Source organism: Callithrix jacchus, chromosome 7 (genome assembly GCF_049354715.1).
Source record: "Callithrix jacchus isolate 240 chromosome 7, calJac240_pri, whole genome shotgun sequence".
Lineage (NCBI taxonomy): Eukaryota > Metazoa > Chordata > Mammalia > Primates > Cebidae > Callithrix > Callithrix jacchus.
Window position 1 is genome coordinate 116,756,591 of NC_133508.1, and position 6,479 is coordinate 116,763,069.

At 34.8% G+C, this 6,479-nt stretch overlaps 1 pseudogene; it reads left to right on the forward strand.

Annotated features, from left to right (window-relative positions):
• Positions 1-3,007: 3,007 nt before the first annotated feature.
• LOC100404901 (alcohol dehydrogenase class-3 pseudogene) lies at positions 3,008-4,124 on the forward strand (annotated as a pseudogene).
• Positions 4,125-6,479: the final 2,355 nt, after the last annotated feature.

Below are 6,479 nucleotides of genomic sequence, written 5' to 3' on the forward strand. Positions count from 1 at the left end.
ATCCTGAAAGCGTACAGTCATACCTTTTGCATTTGAAGGCACTTGAAGAGTACAACAGTCTAGTGTATAACTAATTAACTAACTAGAAATGAAAACATTACATTTGCATTGGGCACACTATTTGACCTTTCTCTTCTGAACTTTTCAAACGGTATTGTAGTATGCCAGGCATTTTCTTTTTACATAGTCACAGAGAGGTCTTACAGACTCTACATAAACTCACAGAGGATGAGAGAAGAAACTGGTTTTTCTTGCTCTTCAGTGTATAAAACAGCTGTATTTGATTCTCCTTTGTTTTACTCTAAGACTGTGATGATTTTGCTGTGAGATTTTTTAGACACCAACAACAGTTATAAATAAATATATCATTTTAATGTGAGCTTAAAATTATGCAAGGCATGATTCTGTGTACTGTACATGCATTATCTTATATAATATTCACAGAAATCCTAAGAAGTATGTATTATTATGGTTCTTATTTTACAACTATGAAGAAACTGTCTATACAATTTCCTAGTACCTCCTATCTTATAATTATTGTTATTAGACATTGAATCCAAAACTCATTCTCATAATCATCCATCATGGGGGCTCAGTACTCTTTTCTGTGCATCACTCCACACATATTTTTGTCTCTTCTAGTGCATGGATAAATGGGAGGAGAGCCTAAGTTTCAACTGTAGCTGCAGAAGAAGGAAGACATGTTTCTCATACAATAAAGTCAGTTCAACAAAACTAGTATTTGTTAATTTGCTACGAGATTTTATTTCCTTTAAGCATCAAAATCACCTTTTACATGTATCCAGCAGCATGTCCTTACTGTATTTTCTTCCACTTTTATGGCTTCGAGTGTGAAAACTACGAAAGAAAGCTGCAGCTGTGCTTAAAACTCTCATTTTATGTGTGGTTCTTTTGATCTTCCAATGAAAGGCCACAGAGGGAACAAGCATGCATTTCTTTTGTTTTTATTTTTATTTTGAGAAAAACTTATTCCCCACTTGCTCCATAGATTTGAAAAATCCAGTGAAATTCCCAGGTAGGGTAGTCATATTTTTGGTTATGTTCATGTAGATTATCTCTTTCTTTGAGTTGAATAGAAACTGCTCTGTGATATGGGCAAAATATGTTTCAAACCACATAATTGGTCAGAAATGAAGAAAAATACGTCATTATAAGGGTATCCTTTTTATGGCAAATAAAGTTAGATAGTTTGGCGATATAATGCAGACAATAAATAGCGCTTTTATTTCTGAATGATTTTCTCAGATAATCTCTGGAGGCTCCACAAAAATTAAAAATTCTTAATAGCTACATCAAACATCAGTTACTCTGGTTTAGACTTTAAAACAGAAATTGATTTAGCATTTTAGATCCCTAGTGGGGATTGCTTCTGCATTCATGAAAGGTGTTGTTAAAAGTAGACATACTATATGACCAACAGCTGCAATGATTCAGGCAAAGATTTTTATAGTTTCCAGAAAGTCACAAAGATGTTTCCATAGCAACTGCAGGAACTGACCAACCCATTCTATGAGAGTTGAAGATGGGAATTTAAACACATGATTATTAGTGCAGAGAGCAGTTGGCACAAGTGTCTTGGAACTGTCCTTATCTATCCTTTTTATTGTTATCGCTACTGTTTCTACAGAGTATCCAGAGTACTTCAAAGGTGGTGCAGAACACAATGAAACAAAACGCCTATTGCAAATTCAACCTTGTGGATATGACTTCAAGTATCATACTTGTTCTAATCAGCTCACAGGCAGATCGGGAGCCATATGTAATAAAATACTGTAGGAGTTAGTTCCAGTATTCTTAGTCTCACTAAAAATAACTGTACTTGACAGTTTGAGTAGCTTTTGTGAACATTAAATATTTTTAGGAGAACATGAAAATTAGAAGAGGTTTTCTAAATATTTCTTAGCAAAACTTACTTAACAATAAGAACACTTAGAATACATAAAGATAGAATAAGTAAATAAATAAATAGCTTGTTATTCACATTTGGATGAAGCAATTCTCTCACATTGTTAGGAGGAAAAAAGCACAAATGTGTAGGATCTTAACTGTTGAGATATTCAATTGTAATGCATAAGATTCTCTGTACTTATCAGAGAAAGGGGGGAAAGAGAAGAAGAAGGAAAGAGAAGGAGGAGGAGAAAGAGAAGGAAAAAAAGAAGCAGGGGAGGAGGAGGAAAGAGGAAGATGAGAAAATTATGAAAGTAAAGAGTTTTTATCAGTAAGAATTAGAAAGAGAAATTTTACATTAATGTACCTTAGAGGAGATGGAAAAAGGACAATAATATTTACTATTCAAAATGTTATATTATTTAAGCCTAATAATTTATACAATAACTAATTAGACTATAATCACACTGAGGGGAGGGGCCCTAGTGATTGGCCAGCATAAAGTCCAACACAAAATAGGTAAAATTAGTGATTACCTAATGCTTATCACATAACATGGGGATAATTGCTGCTGAAATCCTTGCAAATCTAGTTATCTCTAGACTCAGATTAAAGTTTCATGGTAAAGAATATTTTCAAGAAATGGTGCTTGCACAACTGGGCATCTGCATTCAAGGGAATGAAGTTGCACACTTATCTCACACTATATACAAAAATTAAAATCAATCAAAGACCTAAATGTAAGAGCAAAAATTATAAAACTCTTGGAAACATAGGTGTTCTTCATGACCTTGGATTAGGCAATGGTTTCTTAAACGTGATACCAAAAGCAAAAGTAATATAGGAAACAGATAAATTATACTTCATCAAAATTAAAATCTTTTGTGTTTGTAAGACACCATAAAGGAAGTGAAAAGGTGACCCACAGAATGGGAAGAAAATTTTGCTAGTACAATATCTGATATGTTATTTTTTCCTAGAATATATAAGAATATTTATAACTCAATTATTTTTAAAAGACCTGATAATATAATTTTTAAAAGTAGAAAGCATCTGAATAGACATTTCTCAAAAAAATATATACAAATGGATAGAACCCATGGACATGGTGAACCAGGTTATCAAGCGCAAGGCTGCGGTTTCCTGTGAGGCTGGAAAGCCTTCTCCTTAGAGGAGATAGAGGTGGCATCCCCAAAGGCTCATAAAGTTCAAATCAAGATAGTTGCCACTGCAGTTTGCCACACTGAGGCCTACACCCTTAGCGGAGCTGATCCTGAGGCGTGTTTTCCAGCAATCTTGGGACATGAAGGCGCTGGAATTGTGGAAAGTGTTGGTAAGGGAGTTACTAAGCTGAAAGCGGGTGACACTGTCATCCCACTTTACATCCCACAGTGCGAATGTAAATTTTTTCTAAATCCTAAAACTAACCTTTGCCAGAAAATAAGAGTCACTCAAGGGAAAAGCTTAATGCCAGATGGTACCAGCAGATTTACTTGCAAAGGAAAGACAATTTTACATTATAAGGGAACCAGCACATTTTCTGAATACACAGTGGTGGCTGATATCTCTGTTGCTAAAGTAGCACCTTTGGATAAAGTCTGCCTTCTGGTTGTGGCATTTCAACTGGTTATGGTGCTGCTGTAAACACTCCCAAGGTGGAGCCTGGCTCTGTTCGTGCCATCTTTGGCCTGGGAGGAGTTGGATTGGCAGTTAAAATGGGCTGTAAAGTGGCTGGTGCATCCTGAATCATTGGTGTGGACATCAATAAAGATAAATTTGCAAGGGCTCAAGAGGTTGGAGCCACTGAATCTACTATGCCTCAGGATTTTAGTAAACTCATCCAGGAAGTACTCATTGAGATAACTGATGGAGGAGTGGACTATTCCTTTGAATGTACTGGTACCGTGAAGGTCATGAGAGCAGCACCTGAGGCATGTCACAAGAGTTGGGGTGTCAGTGTGGTGGTTGGAGTAGCTGCTTCAGATGAAGAAATTGCAACTTGTCCATTTCAGCTGGTAACAGGTCACACATGGAAAGGCACTGCCTTTGGAGGATGGAAGAGTGTAGAAAGTGTCTCAGGCTGGTGCCTGAATACATATTCAAAAATAAAAAAGCTGATGAATTTGTGATTCACAATCTGTCTTTTGATGAAAATTAACAAAGTCTTTGAACTAGTGCATTCTAGAAAGAGCATTCAAACCCTTGTAAAGATTTAATTCAAAAGAGAAAAATGACATCCATCCTGTTGTGATGCGATGAAAGCAGCCTAACAGGCAAGGAGAAACACCTCCAAGCCACAGCCTCGTAGACCTTCAGCAGCTACTCTACTATTCTAGCTCTTCTAACTTGTTTTTTTCCCCTTTGACCCATAAATTCCACCAAATTTGCCAATATGATGCATAATTCTCCTTATCAAACAAGTTTATGATATACACAAAGACAAGGAAAAAACGTTTGATAACATTAATCTGTCTTAGCTAGTGTTTCATAAATTTTTCATGGACTATAAATAGGGCTGGCCAAACTGTTCAGAAGATGCAAAAAAGAATATGTCACCACTTGTAGAAAAAGTTCAAATGTAATCTTCTTCTGACTGGATCATAGGAATCATTTAACATAGAATAGTGTGATGTGTGAATTCATGAACCTCTGTAATCAAGAGCAAAGATAATTCAGTCATGAACCTGTTTTCTGGACTCTCCTCCACAAAAATAATTGCTAGCTCATTAAGGAATATTTTGACCTAATAAAAGTAATTTCACAATAAACACATAAAAGTGTGTCCAGTGTCATTAGCCATCAGGGAAATGCAAATCAAAACCAAAATGAGATACTATTTCACATTCATTAGATTGACTATAATTAAAAACACAGGTAATAACAAGTGTTGTCTAAGATGCTGGGAAATTCTATTCCTCATATTGCCGGTGGGAATGTAAAATGGTGCAGCCACTTTGCAAAACTATCTATAAATTCTTCCTAAGGTTAACATTTGGATTAACATAGAGTTAACATTTCACCCAGCAATTCTACTCCTAGGTATATACCTAAAATGAATGAAAATATATGTCCACAAGAAACTTTGGACATAAATGTATATGGTGTCATTATTCATAACAGCAAAAAAGGGATAAATTCCCAGACATCCATCAACTTATGAATGAATAAATACAATATTACATATCCACACAATGGAATAGTATCTGGCAATAAAAACGAAGTATTGATACTTGCTACAACATGGATGAACCTCGAAACTTTGTACTAAGTGAAAGAAGCTATCAAAAAGACCATATGTTATATTATTGCATTTATAAGAAATATCCAGAAGAGTCAAATCTATAGAAACAAAAAGTAGAATAGTGTTTGCCTGATACTGGAGAAAAATGGAGACTAATCGTTAAAGGATATGAAGTTCTTTTGGGGGGTGATGCAATCACCCCAAATATTCTAAACTGACTATGATGGTATTTATTCAATTCCGTAAATATACTAAAAACCACTGACTTGAGTACTTTAAATTTGTGAACTATATGTTATGTCTCAGTTGTGCTGTTCCAAAATAAAACAATGTAAATGTGTTTCAGATATTTCAATGACAATCTGAATAGTCTCTTTTCTATGAGAAAAGAAAAACTAGATGCAAAGTATGAAAAGATTATCAGAAGATATCATCCTAAAAATAGAAATGTCATGACAGCTGAATTGCTCTAGAGAAAGTTTGCAATTTTTTTCACAAAGTAACAATATGTAACATATTAATTCTCCTTATCAAACAAGTTTATGATATACACAAAGACAAGGAAAAAACGTTTGATAACATTAATCTGTCTTAGCTAGTGTTTCATAAATTTTTCATGGACTATAAATAGGGCTGGCCAAACTGTTCAGAAGATGCAAAAAAGAACATGTCACCACTTGTAGAAAAAGTTCAAATGTAATCTTCTTCTGACTGGATCATAGGAATCATTTAACATGCAATATGCATCATATTGGCAAATTTGGTGGAATTTATGGGTCAAAGGGGAAAAAAACAAGTTAGAAGAGCATGACAATAAGAACAGAGAAAATGATATATATTGGATGAGGCTGTATGAAATACAGAGGGTATAACTATAAAAGCTGTATAGCGCCACTGGCTAGACCAAAAAAAAAAAAAAAAAAATACCAAGAGCAAAAAAATGAAAAAAGTCTAGCTGCTACTGACAAGCTATGAAACACAATGAAGAAACATATTTTCCAACATACTCATATGCATGAAAGACAATAACACTATCCCATCTGTGGTCTGGTATGTCATATTGCAATGTCGTAGTTATTCTGGGTTTGGAGAGGGCTCCCTCAACAGATGTACCTACAACCTGCCCCACAACACATTCTCCTGAGGTAGAAGAAGTGCATTAGAGCTCAAATGACATTCTTTTTCATGTACTGCCACATAATGGGAAGGAAACAACAGATTGAAGTAAGTAGAAATGGAGATGTTAGTAGGTGATAAGGACCACAAAAATCACAAAATAACATTTATGTAACCATAAAGTAAAATATAATGTAATCAGTTATAATATGTT